This window comes from Hipposideros armiger, unplaced genomic scaffold (assembly GCF_001890085.2).
Source record: "Hipposideros armiger isolate ML-2016 unplaced genomic scaffold, ASM189008v1 scaffold_462, whole genome shotgun sequence".
Classification (NCBI taxonomy): domain Eukaryota; kingdom Metazoa; phylum Chordata; class Mammalia; order Chiroptera; family Hipposideridae; genus Hipposideros; species Hipposideros armiger.
This window is the reverse complement of record NW_017731812.1, coordinates 918,516-942,055: the sequence shown is the minus strand read 5'-3', so window position 1 is coordinate 942,055 and position 23,540 is coordinate 918,516. Positions and strand designations below refer to the sequence as shown.

General features: G+C 34.7%; 1 protein-coding gene across 1 annotated transcript in view; it reads left to right on the top strand.

The window, feature by feature from the left end:
* The window catches only part of LOC109395280 (contactin-5-like), a 1,255,350-nt gene that overhangs the window by 335,119 nt on the left and 896,691 nt on the right, over nucleotides 1-23,540 (top strand). Inside the window, exon 2 of the mRNA XM_019666163.1 lies at nucleotides 10,999-11,137. The gene's annotated coding sequence lies outside the window, so the exon portion shown is untranslated. The remainder of the gene's footprint in view (nucleotides 1-10,998; nucleotides 11,138-23,540) is intronic.

The window sequence follows — 23,540 nt, the reverse complement described above, 5'->3', positions numbered from 1 at the left end:
ATATATATATATATGTGTGTATATATATATATATATATATATATATATATACACACATACACACACACACAGACACACACACACACACAGACACACACATATTTTGTATATACATATATATGTATAGATATGTATGTAGGAGACAGATTTCATTAAATATAGATGTTAAGAAAATTCCCATTAAGCTTCTGGGTAGTGAGATATGTGATCAAACTAAGGAATCACATCTCCATGTGGCCACTGATGACTCTTTTGTTGTTAAGTGTGGCAATTGGTCATATACAATGATATTCATGGTCTGTAACAGTGGATCAAACACTTGGTAACTTGTTCAAAAATGATGCTTGCTAAAGACTGGTAGGCAAGAAAGTGAAACCTGTACCTAAAATATGTGTTGATTCTATTCAGGAGCAATCCCTTTCCCTTCCAGGTTGGAAGGATACTAATGCACTCAACCTTCTACCAAGTGGCTGTTTGAAGCCCTCATGGGATAGGATCATATGGATGGAGGGCAGTGGAGGGCTCAGTGAAGGCCTCGATTGCTAACAGTCTGGACATTCTACAGTAGTAGTAGTTGGATCAACTTTTTTTTTTTCCCCCCTAAAGATTTTTATTGGGGAATTGGTGGGATGGGAGCAGTGCTGGGGAATTGGGGGAAAGGGAACAACAAGTTGCTGTCGTTTTGTTCTTCAGTCTAGTTGTGGAGGACGTTGCTTCACTGGCCCAAGTTGGCACCATCATTGCGCTCTTCCCAGGTGAGGCAGATCAGTCGCCGGCTTCTGGACGGCCGCTCACTGCGGCTGCTGGCCGCTCACGCTGGCTGCTGGCTACACACCGTAGCCCGTGGCAACCCACTGCCACAGGGGCTGCAGCCTACGCAGTCACCGGTGACTCATGGCAGCCCAGCTCCAGGTTGAGCTGTTGTTCAGCATCTTAGCTGTGGAGGGCAGTGTCACTGGCCCTCATATGTGGGATCCGAACCGGGGACCTCTGGCATCCCAAGCCAGTTCTTAACCATCGTGCCACTCGGCCGGCCCTGGATCAACTTTATTGAGCTCCTATGTTGTTGGGCCTTAACCTAACCACTATCACTGCCAAGATGGCCACTGGGTGTCATGAGTCCATATGCTAATACTATTGGGTTGTTGGAAAAGTCATGACACATTTTTGCAATGAAAAACAGAAAAAATACGTCATGACTTTTCCGACAACCCAATAGAATAGCTGATAACAGGGAGTGGCTTTAATTAGTTGGCCAAGCCATCCTGTGTATCTGTTTGTTTAGTATCTCTTCCTTAGTAGATACTCAGTGCTCAGCCCCATATGCTTATCCATTTGTCTGCTCTGCTTATCTCCTTGCCCACTGGTTGTAATATAATAGTTTTCTAGATTTGAGAAAAACAAAATACCACAGACTGGATGGCTTAAACAACAGAATTTATTGTCTCATAATTCTGGGTGCTAGAAGTCAAAGGTGTTGCCAGGTTGATTTTTCCTGAGGTCTCTCTCTTTGGCCACCTTCTTTCTATGGCTTCACATGGTTATCACACTGTGATATTTCTGGTATCTTCTTATGTGTCCAAATTTCCTCTTCTTATAAGTACACCAGCCATTTTGGAATGAGGCCTGCCTAAAGATCTCATTTTAACTTAATTACCTCCTTAAGACCTTATCTCCAATATGGTTATATTCTGAGGTACTAGGAGTTAGGACTTCAACATATGAATTTTGATGGAACACAATTCAGCCCATAACACCAGCCTTCTAATCATTTTCCTTCCAGCTTCCAACCAACAGACCAAACCACTTTCCCCTCCCTACTGTTCTTTTTTATAGTCTTATTTCGGGCTATTTCCCTTTCAACAAAAATTGTATGATCAGGTCACTGTCCCTTGAAAGAAATCCCTCCATGCCCTGCAGATATCCTTCAGAATCAGCCTGTTGTAATATAGTGCTTAAATTTCAGGATGCACACACTTATGGACTACACGAATCCCTGACACACAAGCTTGGCTTTTTCCTGTCTTAGTCAGCTGGCCACTGAAGCCCCTACAAAGGCACAGGGATGAATTAGTGGAGAGGCACTATTGATAACAGTGTTGGAGTCATAGAAGTTAGGGCTATTTCCACTGACACAGACTTTGCATAACATTGCATACGATCGATAGACACACTTCACATAAAAGATGATACACAAGTAGACTCATGAAAATGGGAACCGCTGATCTAATTCACTTACTATTCTGTGCTTCTGATTATATCTGATCCTGGGTGCACTATCTACATCTTTACCTAGGAGGAGTGGACCATGTCAGAAGGCCCAGAGGGTGTATAGATTCAATATTTTGGAGTGCTTTAGCCAATTGTTGTTATTATTTAGCTAGATGTGCTGTCTCAGCATTCCACTCCTTTCCAATCAAGGCCTTGACCATGGTGTGACACACTTGTTGGGTTTGAGATTTCAATCTTTCTGGAGCTCATCTACTTTTATAATTAACTCATGAGAAAAAGCCACAATGTTTTTGCCGTCTGCCTCTATGAGGTGATAACCTTTATATGCTATTAAGAGTTGCTCTGGCTTTCACACTTTAAGTTGGTGATTAACAGTGGTGTGCCGGTAAACCAGATGAGTATATTTAAAAATCGCTAATTTATAGTATTGGCTGATTTGGAGTTTAAATACTTTTACCTGGGCAGAATTCAAATACTAATGATAGCTTGAAAACTTTCTGAATATTTAGTAAATGTCTATTGCAACTGAGCAGACCCCAGCACACTGTTGGAATCTCTCTGAGCCTCTGTTTGTTTTTCACAAGGGGATTAATGGAATCGAACCATCTCTGAAAAGGCTCGTGAATTTTATTCTTTTTTTCCAGTAGCTACAATAAAGTATTTGAAGAAAGGAAATCAGCAATTTAATTTACAAATGAACAATTACAAACAATTTTTATTCAATTAGAACAAATGTTGTTAAATAATTTTTTTCTCCTCTTTCAAATGTGGTATAAATTACTAATGAATGGCATTATTATTGACAGTTTTGTTATGACCCATTTCAATGACATATGAGTAAGGATCAGACTTCAAAAGTTAGCATTTTGTTTGGTACCTTTTTTGGTAGTCTCACTAGAAAGACTAACTGTGACAGAGAAGAGTTTTGACTGAGTTTCTCATGTCCAAAGGAGGTCATTTCAAAAGAGCTGAAAGAGGCTGAAACAGTGGGGTGATAAATATAATGGGAAAGGTGTGCTATTATCTATACCCATTACAGAGCTGTCAGACATGTATCTTGATAACTGCTATGTTTCTGAACATTCTTATACTTAATATATGTTTTTTTAATATAACTTTTCTTTGTTTTTGGATTGAGCATGCATTATGTACATAAGCATTAACTAAATTGCCACCAAATAATATTCAGTTGTCTGTGTATCTGTTTTGAAGTACGTTTAAAGTTGCATTCAGAGAGTTCTTACTTTGGGTTAGATGATTTCATGGACTCTAGAAGGTGATATTAATAGATATAACCTAGGTTATGATATTAATATATCATATAACTCATGGCAATACTTCTAATAAGCGAAGTTGTAATAAATTTCTAAATAATAAAAGCACAAAATAATTAAATCCTTCTGGAGTTGTCAGGAAAACTTGAGTACCTCATGAGTGAATGGTGATTTTATTATGAATAGAGATTCTTCAGGTGAACAAGGGTTCTTTTGAAGCATAGAACAGTGCTGGATACTGTCTTGGAGTTAATATGTTGTCAATAAAGATTAAATATCAATTTATAGGTTAATGATACATTTTTTTCATGTCAAATTCAATTACTTGTTTTTCCAGTCATTGACACATTAAAAATAAAAAATTAAAAATGGATTCTCTGAAGACATTATCCTTCAAAAAAAATTTTTTTTCCCCAAGTCTGATGAAAGAGAGAAAAGAGATAAACTATAAAGAAAATATATGCATTGGAGATTGTTTGAAATAGAGGAATTTAAGAATGTAAAAGAGAAAAGAAAATTGCATGGTTTTGACAATTTTAGGCTGGTTGTAAGGACTTATTCTTTTTCCTTGTGCAAAGTAAAAAGTCCATGTTAGATAAAAAAATCATAGCAGAACCACAGGAGATACATTTGTGTTGATCAAAAATGAGTGAAGCAGGGTTATGAATAATGAGATCACTCACCTTCTTTTTTAGCAAGTTACTTAGGATTTCTGGGTGAAATTTGATCTCTTTTTTAAAGAAGCAGAGAGAAAAAGAGTTTGGCAAAGGACATAACCTTTCATAAGGTGGGACTTGAGATAATAGCAACTAACATGTAAAATTGAATTTAAAAAGAACTTTCTCATGTATTATTTCTTGAGACTTTCATTACGATCTTTTGAGTAGACAGAGGATCTGACATTATTATCCCCGTTTTAAGGCACTGGCTCAGAAATGCTAAATGACTTGTTCAAGTTCTAAGATCAAGTTCGAGATAGAAGCCTGAGGAAACCTGACTTTGTCTCCAGAGGAGTAGCTTCTTCACCCCAAGGTACTGTCTTAAACACAGGCCTGAGCTTACTAAGTACACAAGACATAGATTTCGCTTCTGAGATGCAAACTTGAGAAGGGAATTTGGAAACAGAATCACAAGAACACTTCCATTTTTTAAATAATTTCTTCTTTTGCTATATTAATTAATAATTAAAGTGGGGAAATAATAGTGATATTTATGAAATGTTTAATCTATATTAGGCATGTAGCATATTAAGTGCATTGTCTCACTTTATTTTCTCACTATTTCCATGAATTAGGAAAAAAAAATGCATCATGTCATCTCCAGGAGGTACTAACAGTAACGGGAACATGGAATTCTGACTTCCAAGTAATTCTTCCTAATGAAAGCCCAAACTGAAAGAAGCAAAATTTTTTAAGTGCTTAAATAAACGTTTGCTGTTTACTTAGATAACTATCTCTCTGCCAAAGTTTACAAACTTCAGGGGAAACAAAAACAAAAACTCCTTGCCTGTAAGAATTGTATGCCCTAAGGGATACAGTAGAAATTTATAATCCTCACATGTTAAGAAAAAAAAGAAGGGAGAAGGAAGGAAGGACAATGGAAGGAATGAAGAGAGGGAGGGGAGAAGGGAGGGAGAGTGGGAGGGAGAGATAAAGTAAGGAAAAAGAAAGAAATGTGTAATCTCTTCTGCTCATAATTTCTCACCAAAATAGAAAATAGCTTTAGTTATTAAAAGGACAATAATTGAGATTCCTTTGAAGTGACCTTAGAATATATCATCTGCTTTCTTGCAAAGTTTTGTAATTGTAGTGTGAGCTCAAAAAAGTAAGATTAGCTTTCTATATTACTAAAAAAATGTGGCTTTGTATACTACAATGATATTTTTAATTTGGACGTGATATCAGAAATGCAAGCAAGGATTAGAGAGAATATTTGGTTTACTCATGTGAAATTACTGATATTACACCATTTTTGTCTAGCAAAAATGTCAATTTCTTATGGTTCCAACTAATATAAATAAGAATCATGAATCTCAATAACCTTTGGTGGTGAAGACTACAGGCAGTTCAAACACATTTTCTCAACCTGATCATGAACTATACCTTTACTTTCCCTTGACTTTTGGTAGTATCCATAGTATCTTAACATGGAATATCAGTTAGCGGCCTTCAGTCACTCTGAAGTCATCAATAGAATGTTCCAAAATTTATATTCTAGTTTAGTTCATTGATATAAGATCATATATATATGGGTAGCTATGCTCTGGTTTTGATGCTGGTGTATTCACAACTCTATCAAAGAATACATTTTAGGAAAACACAAATTTCATTGAATGGAGTGTTTCCTTGGAACAATAAATTGTATTAGATGTAAAAAGAATAGAGATGGCTCCACACATGTAAATTCTCTACAGATCACTGAACAAGATGAACTTACACAATTTTCACACATGTTTAAAAATGTAAGCCACTTATAAGCTTTTAAGAAGAAATATATATTGTAACTTTATAAAGCAAAGGAATAATAAATATAATTTAACATCGCAAATGTTAGGTATGGCATAGAATTATCCTAAATACTTTAACATCTGAAATACATGTATAAATTCATGTGTAAAATGTTTTCAATTTTAGCTTTATTGAGGTATAGTTAACATATCAAATTGTAAGATATTTAAAGTATATATTATGATTTGAAGTATGTGTGTTTGTGTGTGTGTGTGTGTGAGTGTGTAGTGAAAGATTTCTCCCATCCTGTTAATTAACATATCCACCAACTCACATATTTCTCTTTCATTTACTTTTTTTGTGTATGAGAATATTTAAGTTACACTCTCTTAGCAAATTTCAATTATACAATACAGTATTATCAACTATGTTCATCGTGTTTTACATTAGATCCTCATATTTTTTCACTTCATAGCTCAAAATATGTATCCTTTTACTAACCTCTCCTTATTTCCCCATCCTCTAGCCTCTGACAACTACTTTTTGACTCTCTGTTTATATAAGTTTACTCTTCTTTTTAGATTCCACATATCAATAAATGATTCCATGTATTATTTGTCTTTGTCTGGATTATTTCATTTAGTATAATGCCATGAAGGTCCACCCATGTTGTTCAAAATGACAGGATTTCCTTCTTTCTCATAGCTACAATATTCCATTGTGTGTGTATATATACAAGATGTGATCAAAAGATATGGTAAAAGTTTAAATAAAAAATTATTACAGTAAAAGACCCATTAATTCCCCTCAAAATACTCCCCGTCGCTTTGAACACACTTATCGCATCATTCTTGCCACTTGCTGAAGTAGTTTTGAAAGTCCTCTTTCATGAATGTATTTACATTATTCTCTATCATGACAATGCTCTGTGTCACACATCGCTTCTGGTACATGGCAATTTCTGTTAAATAAAAACATTATGGTGTGTCCTCATCCACCTTGTTCACCAGATCTGGCACTGTGAGACTTCTGGCTCTTCCCCAAAGTCAAAATCATTCAGGACATCAAGGCAACCACAACAGTGCTGTGATATATATGTATCACAATTTCTTTATCTGTTCATCCCTTGGTAGAAACTTAGGTTGTTTCCATAAGTTGGCTATTGTGAACAATGCTGCAATGAATATGGGAATGCAGATGTATCTTTGATATCTTGTTTCCTTTGGATATATACTCATAAGTGGAATTGCTGCGTCATATGATTTTTCAAATTTTTAAGTTCTTATGGAACCTCCATACTGTTTTCCATTGTGGCTGCATCAATTTACATTCCTGCCAAGAATGCACAAGGGTTCCCTTTTCTCCACATACTTTCCAACACTTGTTATCTCTTGTCTTGATGATAAACATTCTGACAGATTTGAGGTGATATCTCATTGTGGTTTTGATTTGCATTTTTGATTTGCATTTTCCTGATTAGTGATGTTCAACACCTTTTCATGTATCTGTTGGCCCTTCGTATTTCTACTTTGAAAAACTCTTTCTTCATTTCCTCTGCCCATTTTTAATTGGCCTTTTTTTTTTCCTTTTTGCAATTGAGTTGTATGCATGCCTTGTGTATTTTGGACATTAACCCTTTATCAGATATATGATTTGCAAAATATTTTCTCCCATTGGATAGGTTGCTTTTTCATTTTGTTGATGGTTTTTCTTTGTTGTGCAAAAGATTACTACTTTGATATAGTCCCAATTGTTTAGCTATTGTTTTCTTTCCTTTTGGTATCAAATTCAAAAAATTACTACCAAGATTGATATCAAGGAGCTTACTGCCTGTTTTCTTCTAGGAATTTTAAGGTTTGATGTCATACATTCAAGGCTTAATCCTTTCTGAGTTGCTTTTTGTGGATGGTGTAAGATAGTGGTCCAGTTTTATTGTTTTGCATGTAGCTTATTATTTATTTAAGATATTTTCCTTTCCTCATTGTATATCTTTGGTTCATTTGTCATAAATTAATTGACTGTATATACATAGGTTTATTTTGTGTTATTCTGGGTATTATTATTAGTTTGTATATTTACTTGCTCCATGTGTCTGCATGTCTGTGTTTATGCCAATACCATACTTGTTTGATTACAGTAGTTTTATAATAGAGCTTTAAATCAAGAAGTTTGATGCCTTCATTTTTATTCTTCTTTCTCAAGATTGCTTTGGCTATTCATGTTTTTTTGTTATTCCATACAAATTTTAGTATTGGCTTGTTCTATTTCTGTTAAAAAAATGACATTGGAATTTTGATAAGTATTGCATTGAACCTGTAGACCAATTTCAGTACTACTAACATTTTAACAGTATTAATTCTTCCAATTCAAGAGCATAAAATATCTTTCGATTTATTCATGTCACCTTCAATTTCATTTAATGTATTATAGTTTTCAATATATAGATCATTCATCTCCTTGATTAAATTTATACTTAGGTACTTTATTATTTGATTCAATTATCAATGGGATTGTTTTCTTAAGTTCTTTTTTCTAATAATTTATTAGTAGTGTATAGAGACACAAAGTTTTTTAAATATGTCATGCCATCTATAAATAGATGTAGTTTACTTATTCCTTTATGATTTGGATGGATTTACTTTTCTTGCTTAATTACTAGGACTTCCAGTATTGTGTTACATAAAAGTAGTGGGAGTAGACATCCTTGTCTTGTTCCTGATCTTAGAAGAAAAGCTTTTAGTTTTCACCATTGAGTATGATGTTAGCTGTGGGCTTGTCATATATGACCTTTATTATGTTGATGTACGTTTACTTTATACCCATTTTGTTGAGAGTTTTTGTCAAAAATGGATGTTGAAATTTATTGAATGCTTTTTCTGCACCTATCGAGATGCTTATATGATTTTTTCTTTGTTTTTATTAATGTGGTGTATTACATTAATTGATTTTCAGATGTTAAACTATTCTCGCATCCCTGAAATAAATTTCACTCAATCGTGGTGTATGATCCTTTTAACGTATTGTTTAATTTTCTTTGCTAATGTTTTCTTGACAATTTTTACATCTATGTTCATCAGAAGTATTGGTCTCTAATTTTCTTTCCTTGTAATGTCCTTGTCTAAGTTTAGTATCAGGGTAATGCTGGCCTTGTAAAATGAGTTTGGAAGTATTTCCTCCTTTTCTATTTTTTTAGGAGTTTTTGAGAATGACTGACATTAATTCTTCTTTAAATGTTTGATAGAATTCACCAGTGAAGCTATTTTGTCCTGGACTTTTGTTGTTGTGGTCATTCTTCTTCTTGTTGTTGCTGTTGTTGGGAGTATTTTGATTACTGATTTAATGTCTTTACTAGGAATTGATCTGTTCATATTTTCTGTCTTTTCGTGATGCAATCTTGGTAGGTTGTATGTGTCTAGGAATTTACCCGTTTCTTCCAGGTTGCTCAATTTGTTAGTGTATAAATGTTCATATTAGTCACAGTTGAACCTTAATATTTGTGTGGTATCAGTTGTAATATCTCCTTTTTCATTTTTAATTTTATTTATTTGAGTCATGCCTCCTTTTTCGTGGTAAATCTACTAAAGGTTTGTGTTTTTGTTTATGTTTTCAAAGGATCAGCACTTAGTTTCATTATTCTTTCTATTTTCTTTTCAGTCTCTGTTTTATTTATTTCCACTCTGATATTTGTTGTTTCCTTCATTCTATTAATTTTGGGCTTACTTTTTTCTTCTTTTTTTAGTTCCTGAGATGTAAAGTTAGGTTGTTTATTTGATGTCTTTCTTTTTTCTTAATGTGGACTTTTTTTTGCTATACGCTTTCCACTTAGAATCACTTTTGCTGTGTCCCATAAGTTTTGGTGTATTAGATTTCCTATTTTCATTTGTCTAAATAGTTTTTTATTTCTATTTTGATTGCTTCTCTGCACCTTAGATATTCAGTAGCATGTTGTGTAATCTACACATATTTGAGAATTTTCCAGTTTTCTTCTTATAATCGATAAATATTTTTATACCACAGTGGTCAAAACACATGCTTGATAAAATTTCAATATTTTTATTTATTTATTTATTTATTTTTATAAAGATTTTTTTTTTAATTGGGGAATTGGGGGATGGGAACAGAACTGGGGAATTGAGGGAAGGGGAACAGACAAGTTGCTGTCATCTTGTTCTTCAGTCTAGTTGTGGAGGACATTGCTTCACTGGCCCAAGTTGACACCATCACTGCGCTCTTCCTGGGGGAGGCAGATCAGTCGCGGGCTTCTGGACGGCTGCTCACTGCGGCTGCTGGCCGCTCACGCTGGCTGCTGGCCACACACAGTAGCCCATGGCAACCCACTGCCACAGGGGCTGCAGCCTGCGCCGTCGCCGGTGACTCATGGCAGCCCAACTCCAGGTTGAGCTGTTGTTCAGCATCTTAGCTGTGGAGGGCAGTGTCACTGGCCCTCATATGTGGGATCCGAACCGGGGCCCTCTGGCGTCCCAAGCCAGTTCTTAACCATCGTGCCACTCGGCCGGCCCAAAATTTCAATATTTTTAAATTTTACGACTTTTTGCCTAACATATTTCTATTCTGGACTGTGTTCCTTGTGTCAATAAGAAGAATATGTATTCTACTGTTATTAGATGGAATTTTCTGTAAATATCTCTTAAGTTCATCTGATCTATTATGTAGTTATAATCCTAAGCTATCTTAGTGGTTTTCTGTCTGGATTATGTGTGAAATATTTTAAGAAATTCATGAAAAATTTTATGGTGATATTCTTCTGTATTTGTTATTAAATATAAATTACAAAGGGAAAATTAAATCTGGAAAAGCAACAAGTAAATTAATATGTTTAACCAGATTTGCTGCATTTGCTGACATGTTAAACAGCATAGTAACTGCTGTATAAATAAATAGGACCTTGATATAAAATATTTAATAAGAAAAGTAGATTTTGTTCAAACAGTGGAAAGTAAAAAAAAAAGATCATTAGTAAAAAGAAAGATATTTATTTATTTACTCTTTCTTAACAGGTGACCTTATTTATTCTTTCTTAACAGGTGACCTTAAAGGATTGCCATTTATTACCATTCAAAAACTACTGAGCATCATTTTTGCATGACTACTGAAAAAGGATATCTTCAGAGAAGCCAGTCCCTTTTTGAAGTTCATAATTGGGACTCTGTTTTCAGAAAGCAGGTACAGTTTGTCTTTTATTAATCTGCTTTTAAATTGAAAATAACGTTGAAGAAAAAACATAATAACTGTGTGTATCATTTATGGAATTCCTTAACAACACCTCAATTTGTCAAAGTTTAAATTTTATATACTTAAAATAAGCATTTTTATCTTCAAATTTTTTTAAAAAAACCTCTTGATTGTGTCAGTAACACAAACACTACAAATATTCTGGAAAGAATATTAATTTGAAAAATAGTAAAATATTTTGTTTTTGTTAAAGTTTAATTTGATATGAGAATGGCAAGCACATAAAGATTGTGTTATGTTGCTGAAAACGAGAGAACCTGTACGCTGGTGTAGCCTCCTGGTTCATGATATCTTCCTTAATCAATGCATAATGTGCTAGTGGGTGGATTTTGTGCTTTTGTGACAGCTTCAGTTTGGAGACAATGCTTTAGTTCTATAAGCAGGAAGTCATGGACAAACATATTGAATCACTCCCACCTTAATTTGGAATCTCCCAAATGAAAGTGACTTTTATGCTGTTTGCTCAGAAGCTCCACATTCTTATAAGTACATACTTATTCATTAACCAAAGTCATTAAGTATTAATTGCATCTATTTTGAATAAAAATAACCACTGTGTAACTTAAAAATAGTCCTTTTAAATGAATACATTAAAATATTTTAGAATACATAATTTCACACAGGTTTAGTATTCACAACTAAGTGGGCATTAACAGATGACCTTAAATTAAATCCACTGTGTGCCACTTACCTAACATATGATGTATTTTAGATAATCAACCAAGGAAGTCAATTAATTTTGGATATAGAATTATTTATGTAATTATTTGTAAAATAATGACAACATCATACCCACATTCAAGGCTGCCATATATCAATCTTCTGATTTGTCAGGTTAATTCAAGTTAATTGATTCAAAATATTGGCAAGTATTTTCTTCAGCCTAGTCTATGCTTTCCCTTTCTTCAGGCTTAAAAATTTGAGATAAAGAAGAAAAGTGACTAAATATGAATTTGAGATCCGTTCTGTAAGAGACAGTCCGAGTGAAGAGTTTGACCAGTGTAATTTTCCTTTCTACTACTCATGCCCAAATCATGGATGGTCACTGAAGAAAATTTTACTTTTTAAGTGTCTTTTATTCATTCCATTTTAAATCATACCAGTTTGTCATTTTTAATGAAAGCCCTAAGTGCACCAGGTATAAGGATGCTTTTGTAGAGAAAAACAACCATACCTTTTACATTTTCCCAAAGATTAAAAAATAAGTGGAGAGAAAAGATAAGAAAGTAAGTAGAAAGTTTTTTATAATGAAACCTCAAACCCTGGAAAAAAGTGAGTTCCCCATAAATTAGTCCATTACTGTATTATAATATTAGACAGTTTTTTAGCCAAATTTTGTCATCATAGTTCTGTTTGTCACAAGAATGATATCAGAATAGGTTACATATACAAAATAAAATACCAATTTGTGTTCTGTCTAGAAATTATGTTTATACATTTTGGAAGATATTTCATATATATATTATATATTATATATTATATATTATATATTATATATTATATGCAATATAATTTATTGTATAAAACATTTTGTTCTTTTACTGGAACATCTTAACAAATGAAACTTTATATTGCCTTGCTACTTCTGTGGTATCTGTGAATACCAGAGATAAATTATATGCAGACACCTAAGTTGAATTTTGCAATGTTAGGAAACATTGATGGTTCTTGTGAGATTTTCAAAGAGAGGTAACTGAACATGGCATAGCAGCTGTAGATAAGAGGATTTGGGATCTAATGCTTACTTCCAGATGGATGATGGATATTCAATTTAAATTTATGGTAGACATATCAGCAGATGGAAATAAAATGGAGTGAATGTCTTTGCCACCTGTGAACTGGTGCAGTCTATCAATTGCCAACTGAATTATACTAAATTTAAGTAGTTCAACAGAATTCTAATTAATTTTTGAGAAGAAACTTTTTCTCAACCTGTTAATAAGTCTAGTGTTCAAGTTGATGATGTAGAGCTTATGTAACAGTCCAGGAAACCTCTGGAATCAGGTTGGAAAAACATAGTTCAGTCTTGTCATGTCACCCTTGTTATTGTTCATGTCACCTTGTTAATTGAAAAGCATATTGCTAGAACAGGAAGGAGTTGAAGCAAATGAGACTGACTGAGCGCTCCAAAAAGACATAAGTGAATTAGAATTGATGAATCTGATGAGAGTGGATTCACAGTGTCACTTTAAATAAAACCCTGTTTCATTCAAGTACTTGCAGGTAATGTGTCACTACAACTACTAAGAGCATTCAGGGGAGTCACTGACAGTTTCATCTTGATACAATAAGCTAAATTCCTTCCATACTAAAAGACAAAATATACCAAAAGTGTTCCTTAGTTCAGCCTTTAAGAATGAAATGTTTCACTCAATAACTTACACATCTCCAACCAGTAGGTGTTGGCTCAGTTCCAAGAGAAATAACTTTGTTTCATTAGAGAAGAACCTAAATGGCTCTAGGTTTATTGATTTTCAGAACTGGCAAAATTCTTATCACTTAATGAAAAACAAACAACAGAATTAACGGAACAAGAAAGCTTCATCCTTACTATCAATGTATACAACTACAGAGGACTATAGGTGATAAAAAATATAGTGGGGTGTTATCCCAACTTCAAAAATGGGAAATGTGATTTTGATCATTACTGGTCTTGGAAACTGTACAGAAATTTGAAAGAAAAAAAACCTTTTTATGTACATTAGTTGCAATATGTGCATCGTGTATATTAACAGCACTGCTATTTCTTATAATGTTTACAGTGTGGCACCCAGCACTGACAACTTAAAATAATGGGGAGGTTCTATGCAGATAGTTGTGACTGAATATTAGAAAGAATTGCCTAACAATTGGAGTTCACGATAGTTTTTCAGGGATGGTCCATCCAAATTAATGAAAATGTACAATTTCTAGTAGTCAGGAAGGGAGATGGAATGGTTTCTTCCAAATTGTTATTCAATAATAAAATCTTAATTCATTTTAAGATGTCGGTTACAAATATCTGTATTTTGCCATTTGTAAAATTTTATTTATTTAATTTTAATTATATTTGTAGTTTTTTTTTCCTTTGGGGAGATTTTTTTTTAATATTGTATAGGAAAATTTGTTATATAAAGTATACAAAAATACCTAGGTATTGAATCAAGATAGAATGACAAGTAATTTATCAGTTGTTATGAAATATTGTATAATTTGAAAGTGTATGAATTTCTCAGCATTTATCTCTACCAATTATAAAGGTGAGAGGGAGTGGTTTAAATTGAGTACCAAAGGATTGTCTTTAATATAAGCTTATTCATAGAAGATATGTTGTTGAATTAATATTTCTCAAGTTGGTGCCCCTAAGAATAGGAAAGGAAACTACGTTTGACCAGAGCAAGAAGCGGTAAAAAAAAAAAAAAGGAACAAATTTCAGCGTGCTAATAAGACAGTGCTTGTGTTTTATAGTGCACAGACTTTTCCTAGAATGATGTAAAATATTCACAAAGTGTAAACATTCAAACACTTCGAGTAATGTAAATGTATACAAAATACCTCATAAATACTTGCCTGATTAATAATTCTTATTGAGTATTTCTAATGTGGAAATAATTTATAAAAACATTGGCATTTAGGATGTGTCATTCTTTCCTACACCTTTAAATGCCAAGGAAGACTGAACATGAAAAACAAAAGCCAAAATGATTTTTCTGGAGCAATTTTCTAACGTAATAAAGTTTTTGTCCAATCTATTTGCATTCCAGCAGTGGAAATCCTTAGCCTGAATCCTCACCTTTCTGAATGACCCAGGGCCTTCCTACAAAATATATGAGGGGCTCCATCTCTACCAGTAGATGTCTGAAATTCACTTAGTCTCTGTACTAAGACTGGTATACAGACAGACAAATCCTTATAAAAATACAGACTTTTCCTTAAAAACTGTCACATTTGCTGAATGTACTGAGATGATTTTGAGAAATGAAAAAGATTACAGACTTTGGAATAAGGCAGACTCAGGATTGAATCTATGCTGTAAATTTTCTAGCTTTAGGAATTTGGCTGTTATGAACCTCAAGTTTTCTTCAGCTTTAAAAGAATGGTTAATGTTTCATTTTGCAAGGGTGTGAGTAGGTAAACTTAGATATGTCTGTCTATCTATCTATCAATCTATCTATCTACACACACACTTACACAGGTACTCGGAGTTTGGTATCTGGAAGGTATTTAACACAAGTGCCATTGTGATAGAATGAGTACGTACTATATATTTTACCACTGAGTAGAAGAAACTTTACTGAGTGTCTGATAACATTTTTAAAAAATAGGAGGAAAGGAAGAAAGACAGAAGCAGAGAGGTAGGGAGGTAAAGGAAGTAGGAAACAATACAGAGTGAAGAAGGAAAGAAGAAAGAAAGAATAGGAGGGAGGGAAGGAAGGAAGGAAAGAAGGAAGGAAAGAAAGAAGGAAGGGGGAAGGGAAGGGAAGGAAGGGGGGAAAATGGGAAGTAGAGAAAGAGAAAAAAAGAGAAAGCAGGAAGAAAAAAAATAGATATGCCCTTTTTCTTTTCACCTAGTATTTGCATTTTAGAGCTGTTATGGATGTATGATTAACATAGAAAAGTGATTATCAATTATAAATTATTAGAAAATGTAATATAAAAAAACAAAACCCTCCCAGTCATAATCTAAACATTGATTGATGGATTTTGTGTTAACACATAGCACTATTTCTTCATTATTTTTCTCTCCAGTATATTAGAAGGCCTGGAGGCCTAATAACTGCATTTCTCAGAAGACCTGTCCCCAAGATTTAGGATCAGGTGCCAGTCAATGGGTAACATGGGATGTGGAAGGTATAAGAGAAGTATAAGTCTTATCATTGCCCTTGCAGCTACAGTGATCCCAGATGTTTTTCTTAGTATCATATATCTCAGTATTAGAAGCTATGGTTATTGCTGGCAGTTATCTATAGTTTTCTGCAGTTTGTATCTCTGAAAGTTAGCAGATAATTGAAGATTTAGCCATGGTCTTTTCTGACATTTGTTCATTTAACACTTCTAACAATTTTTTAAGCACCTAATATATGAATTCCTTTCTGCTTGAAATACCATGTTATATTTTTATTTTCCTGATCTAATTTTGACAGATAAAGAAGATTCCTAAAAATAAACAAATAACCTAAAATACACACACACACACACACACACACACACACACAGACCACAAATATTTACAAAGCATAAGAAAATGCATAAAATCAAAGAACTATATCATCTTCTTAGATAGCTAGACTTGATTTCAAAAAAGTTTAAATCTTCCCTCAATTAGTTTTATTTTGGTATAATTTCACAAATTTTTAAGATAGTGAGTTAATGGGACTTTAACTACAGAGGTAGAGCTCTGGAATAAATCAGAGAGTACAAAAAGTGTTCTATGTATGTATAAAAATTTAGTATACAAGTGAAGTGATACTGCAGATCAGTGGAGAAAGAATGGACTATCTATAAGCCATGCTACTAAAATAGGTTATCCATGAGAAAAATAAATAAATAAAATCAGATCTCTCAGCACACCAAGCAAAACAAACAAATAAAAACTCTAGTTAGATTTAAAACATGAATTTAAAAGGCAGAATTTAAACATGAAAAAGAAAATATTGATAATAATTTTATTACTTCAACATACAGAAAGGTATTTTTAAACATGAGAAACAGCCTACAAATGACAAAATAGTAGAGGTAACTACTTTTTAGGAAAAATAAAGAAAATAAAGTTATCATGAAACATCTTGGTATGCAAACTTTTAAGCTTTCTTTTGCTTGTAAAATAAAAAACAGACTCTGATGTTGGCAATCGATACATCTACAGATCTGGTAGAATAACTTTCCAAGTTTGCATTTTACCAATGAGGTAGATTGCAATATCACCTTTAATTCTTTACCTCGCTCTGTATTAGTTGGCATGTGACTTCCCAGTTCTTCTAAATAAAAAATAAAATACCTTTAGCTGCCCGTTGACTTTAGGCTTAGCCACATGCCTTACATTTGTCAATAGAATGAGGCAAAAGTAATGGTACCCCAGCCCTGTGGTTAGGCCTTAAGATACATTGCATATCTCCACTAATCCTGCTGTCCTTTCCCCATCACCATGAAAATCAGGAGGAAAAGACATGTGGAGTAAAGTCACCTCAGGTGAACCATCCCAGCTAATTGAGCCTTAAGGAGCTGACTTTCAACCACCCAATAAACGTGAGTGATAAGAAATGATTGCTGTTTTAAAGTATTGAGTTTTGGGATGGTTTGTTATCCAGCAATAGCTAACTGATACAACTATAATCCACAAAGAAATTTATGTTCCCCTTATGCTTGATACTCGTTATCCCTAAATATGAATTTCTCTGCCCTTCTCAAACTCCACTGTTCTTGTTATTAACCCTACATGGCATTCCTTATACCCCCAGTTTTCCTTCTTTTCATGTTCAAGATCAAAGTCAAATGTTTCTGTTTCTATGATAAGTCTCAGTCTCTTTGTATGAAATAAAAGAAGCATGCCGCTTAGTGGCTGATATCATCAATATTTGCTTATCTGCTTTTATTTCCTATATAATACTTTTTAAAAAAAATAGCCACTTTAATCTTATACTAGTCTGTGCCCTCTATAGAGCTTTACACCTAATGTATTTTTAATATTTAAATAAAAAAACATAAATAATAATTGATATAGCTGATATTCATTGTTACAAAGATATTTATATTTTATAGGGAAATTAATTTTATTTACAAATTATCCCACCAGATTTAAGTTTTTTCTTGCTTTTCTATGGGGACTGTAATTAAGGGAGAGAGTTCAAATATAAATAATACCAATTGATGATCATGCATCTTCAGATGCTAAATAACCTTCAAATTATGATCTACCATCCTCAGAGCTAATATGTCAAAATTGGAAAGTAGAAAATCGCTACAACAAATATATGGTGAGTTAAAGAATTAGACCATTAGCAGTAAAGATTACACTGTAAATGTTTTCCAAGTGACAGTATTGTGCTTTAGTAAACTTTTTTTTTTAATATTTTTATTGGGGAATTGGGGGATGGGGAACAGACAAGTTGCTGTCCTTTTGTTCTTTTGTTCTTCAGTTTAGTTGTGGAGGACGTTGCTTCACTGGCCCAAGTTGGCACCATCATTGCGTTCCTCCCGGGCAAGGCAGATCAGTTGCCGGCTTCTGGATGGCCGCTCACTGCCAGTTCACGCTGGCTGCTGGCTACACACGATAGCCCATGGCAACCCACTGCCACAGGGGTTGCAGCCTAGCCATTGTTGGCGACTCACAGCATCCCAGATCCAGGTTGAGCTGTTGTTCAGCATCTTAGCTGTAGAGGGCAGTGTCACTGGGACTCATACGTGGGATCCGAGCCAGGGCCTTCTGTCATCCCAAGCCAGCTCTTAACCAACACGCCACTCGGCTGGCCCGCTTTAGTAAACTTTCAAAAATTGCAGTGTTATTTCATGAATGATATATTTTATTTAGCACACAGTATTTCTTTGAAAACGTATTTCCTTGGATTTTAATTTAAAAATTGGCATCCCTATCCTTTTTAGTGATTAGATAATTTATGGGAGGTAAATTTTCTAAAAAATTCTCTGGTAACTTTTATTTATAAGATTTTTATTAAAAATATAACTAATATATAATATTATATTAGTTTAGGATGAACACAATACATATTCAATACTTATATACCTAAAGAAGTGATCACCATAAGTCCATCAACCATCTGAAACCATAATATGCTGTCACAATATCATTGACTAGATTTCATATGCTGTGCTTTACATCCCTATTAATTATTTGTTTTATAGCTGGAAATTTCCCTTCAGTGTCCTTATTCCCCTTTAATGTCCTCCCCACACACACATTCTAATTTTTCAATTATAGTTGACATTCAACATTATTTTATATTAATTTCAGGTGTACAACACAGTGGTTAGACATTTATATAATTTAAAGTGATCCCCCTGACTAGTCTAGTACCCACCTGGCACTATACATAGTTATTACCATATTGTTGACTACATTCTACATGCTTTATTATCTCTGTGACTATTTTGTAATTACCAATTAGTACCTCTTAATCCTTTCACCTTTTTCACTCTGCCCCCAAAACCCCTACCATCGGGCAGCCATCAAAATGTCCTCTGTATCTATGAATTTATTTCTGTTTTGTTTTTTTGTTATGTTCTTTAGATTCCACATATAAGTGAAATCACATTGCATCTATCTTTCTCTGTCTGACATGCTCCACTCAGCAAAACACCTTCCAGAACCATCATACCTCCAAGGATGGCAAAATTCCCTTCCCTTCCCTGGCTAAGCAGTATTCTGTTGTATATACCAGGTGTGATCAAATAATATGGTGAATGTTTAAATTAAAAAAAAATTATGACAGTAAAAAGACATTGCCATTAACCCCCCTCAAAATGCTTCCCGTCACCGTGAACCCACTTATCCCATCATTCTTGCCACTTTCTGAAGCAGTTCTGGAAGTTCTCTTTCATGAGTGTGTTTAGTAGCATTGTTGTAGTTGCCTCAATGTCTGGAATCGATTAAAAACATTTACTTTCCATGGTCATTTTGACTTTGGGGAAGAGCCGGATGTCACAAGGTGTAGGGTCTGGTGAATAAGGTGGATGAGGACACACTGTAATGTTTTTATTTTACAGAAATTGCCGTATACCAGAAGCAATGTGTGACATGGGGCATTGTCATGATGGACGATGAAACTATTTGCCCATTTCATGTCAATTCGTTGTTCGTGATCCACGATTCAAGGCGTACTTTAAAACACACCTTCTCTCAGCCATAGCTCACAACTGAGTGACTGTGCCAAACAAGTTGAAACTTGTTACGCACTGTTACTAAGGTTCAATGTGCCACTTGCTGTATTGAAGATCCCTGCCTTTCTGTTTGATTGCACTCAGCAGCAGCATTCACTGTATTTTTTTATCACACCTCATATGTACCACCTCCTCTTTTCCATTAATCCATTGAGGGGCTACCAGGCTGCCTCCACATCTTGGCCATTGTAAACAATACTGCAATGAACATATGGATGCACATGTCCCCTCAAAGTAGTGTTTGGGTTTTTTTGGATAAATACCCAGAAGTGGGATTAATGGGTCCTTTTTGTCTCATTTTTTAAAGTCTATTTTGTCTGGTATAAGTATTGCTACCCCAGATTTTTTTTTCCATTTTCATGAAATGTCTTTTTCCATCCATTAACTTTCAGTATGTGCGTGACTTCCAATTCAAAGTGAGTGTTTTGTAGGCAGCATATGTAAGGGTCTTGTTTTCTTATCCATTCAGCCTCCCTATGTCTTTCAATTGGAGCATTTGATCTATTTACAATGAAAGTAATTGTTGATAGATATGTAGTTATTACCATTTTGATATTCATATTTTTGATATATAGATATATATATATATATATTTTGTCTTGATGTCCCTCTAATATTCTTTGTGATATTGATTTGGTGGTGATGAACTCCTTAAGCTTTTTCTTGTCTGGGAAGCTCTGTATCTGTCTTTTGACTTTAAATGATAGCTTTGCTTAGTAGAATACTCAGCTGTAGTTGCTTGCTTTTCATCACTTTGAATGTTTAATGCAAATCCCTTCTGACCTGCAAAATTTCTATTGAAAAATCAGCTGAATCTTACAGGAGCTCCCTTTTAAGTAACTAGTTACTTTTCTCTTGCTTTTAGGATTCTCTCTTTTTAACTTTTGCCATTTTAATTATGATGGGTGGTGGCATGGGCCTGTTTGGGTTCTTCTTGTTTGGGACTGTCTGCACTTCCTGGGCTTGTATATCAGTTTCCTTTGTCAGGTTAGGAAAGTTTTCATTAATTATTTCTTGAAATAGGTTCTCAATACCTTGCTTTCTCTCTTCTCCATCTGGTACCCCTATAATGTGAATAGTGTTATATTTGATGTTGTCCCAGAGGTCTCTTAAAGCATCCTTTTTAAAAATTATCATTTGTTCTTTTTGCTGTTCTGATTGGGTGCTTTCTGCTAACTTGTCTCCCAAATTGCTGATTCGATCCTCTGCTTCATCTGGTCAGTTGGTCATTCTTTCTAGAGCATTCTTCATTTCAGTTATTGTAGTCTTCACTTCTTTTTTTATGATTTTTATGTCCTTTTTTTATGTTTGCTATCTCTTTGTTGAAGTTCTCACTAAGTTCCTTGAGCATCCTTTTAACCAGTGTTTTGAACTCTGTCTCTGGTAGGTTGCTTGCCTTCATTTCATTTAGTTGTTTCTGTAGTTTTCTCCTATTCTTTCACTTGGGACATATTGCTTTGTTTCTTCATTTTGGCTGCCTTTCTGTGTTTGTTTCTTTGTAGTAGATAGATCTTCTATTGTCTCCCAGTCTTGGCCAGGTGGCTGTTACCAGTACCAGGCCTTCTAAAAGCCCATATAATCTGAGGCCTGCTGCCACATGCTGTCTCCTGTAAGGTTCAGTGGCTGATAAAGCCCCATGTTCTGTGCAAATTGGGTGCTGTGGGGTCCCAGAAAGCCACCACGGTGGAGCAAGCAGAGCTCACCAGACCAATTCAGGTTCAGTTTTGGCCATGATTGTGAGGGGAGGGCTCAACACAGGAAAGATAGAGCCTACCTGGCAGCTGCACAAGAACAGAATTCCACACAGGGAATATGGAACTGTTCCGCAAGTCCTTTCCCCAAGGCCACACAACTCAGTCTTTCCCCTTATGTCTCTGACACTCCTGAGACACTGTCTCACCACCAGAGCCCAGGGTGAGTGCATGCAAGCCAGTGAATCTGATGCCTGGGTTCCCTGCAGCCTTCAGTCCCACCTGGATGGTCAGAAATCCCACTGTTTTCCACAGCCAGATGTTGTGGGGGATGTTCTTCCTGTCACAAGTACTCCAGGCTGGGGAGCCTTGTGTGGAGCTGGGGTCCTTCACGTCTCTGAGGAGAACCTCACAGTCGAGATATCCCCCCAGATCCTCAGCCGCCACACACAGCGGTTTGGGGCCAGCCCATTTTGCTTCTCCATTGTTCCCCTCCTACCAGTCTCAACGTGGCTTCTTCTTTATAGACTAAGTTAGAAAACTTCTGTTCATGCAGACTTCAGATGATTCTCCAGGTTGATTGTTCTATAATTTAGCTGTGATTTTAATGTGTTCACAGGAGGAGGCAAACACAGCATTTATCTACTTTGTCATCTTGGATTTCTCTTCTGGTAGCTTTTAATTTGCACACAGTGGCATGACATTTTGTGCTCAGTCAAGTCTATTCTTCTACCATGATTGCAAATTTTATTTTTAAAAACTGATACTTTTAATTTAACACTACATTAAGCAAGTTAATATATTTACTTTTCAAACCAGATTTTTCATACCTAATTTGCTTCTGACATGTTGAAGATGGGGAAAAAAGTACTTTTAATAAAAAGTTTTTGATCACATGTGATTTATGTGGTTTGGGGAGCTATGCTTACACATAAGATGTAATAGATAGATTTCAGGAAAATGAAAAAGCTTCAGATTTGGGCTTTCTTGTAGTACTCATAAATATTCATTCTCTCTTTTTGCTTTATGCAATGGTGGAAATCTGCAAGACTCAGCTTGACCACTGCCTCATATATTTAATCTACAAACAATAGTTATATTATGTTAAATATTTCATACAATCTACATGCTTATCAAATAGGTCAGTTTTTTAAATAAACATTTCATCATTGCAGCTTGAATATAAATTTTTATATTTAAAATAGTTGATATTAAGCTAGCATGTGGAATGGAAAATATTAAAGTATCTCTGAGATTTATTTGGGATTAAAAAAAAGGTGAAAATGGCCTTTGTGTTGATATGTCACTATAGCAAGTCGTATTGTTCTAAGATTTCAGTGATGCATAGCAGTGGAAATAACAGAGATGAGTACAATAGACTTTTTCATACACTGAGTTTTCCAGGTCATTTAACCTTCTCTAGTGTCTTCAAAACACTCCAACAGAGTTAATGATAAGAAATTGTCACATTTACTGTCTTCATGATGACCTGTTGGGGCACAAGGTAAAAAATGCTATACTCTCAAATCTATGGGTAAAAATATAGTCATCATGAACCCCTCTCTCTCTCTTTCTCTCTCTCTCTCTCTCTCTCTCTCTCTCTCTCTCTCTCTCTCTCTCTCACACACACACACACACACACACATCATGTGCATTGTTGTATAGTGTCATTTTATTAGAAAGTATAAACTATTGAGAATGAAATCAAGAGCTGGAAAATAAAAGCAAAAATGGCCAGTATATGCCAGGCTTGAGTGATAGAAGGCATG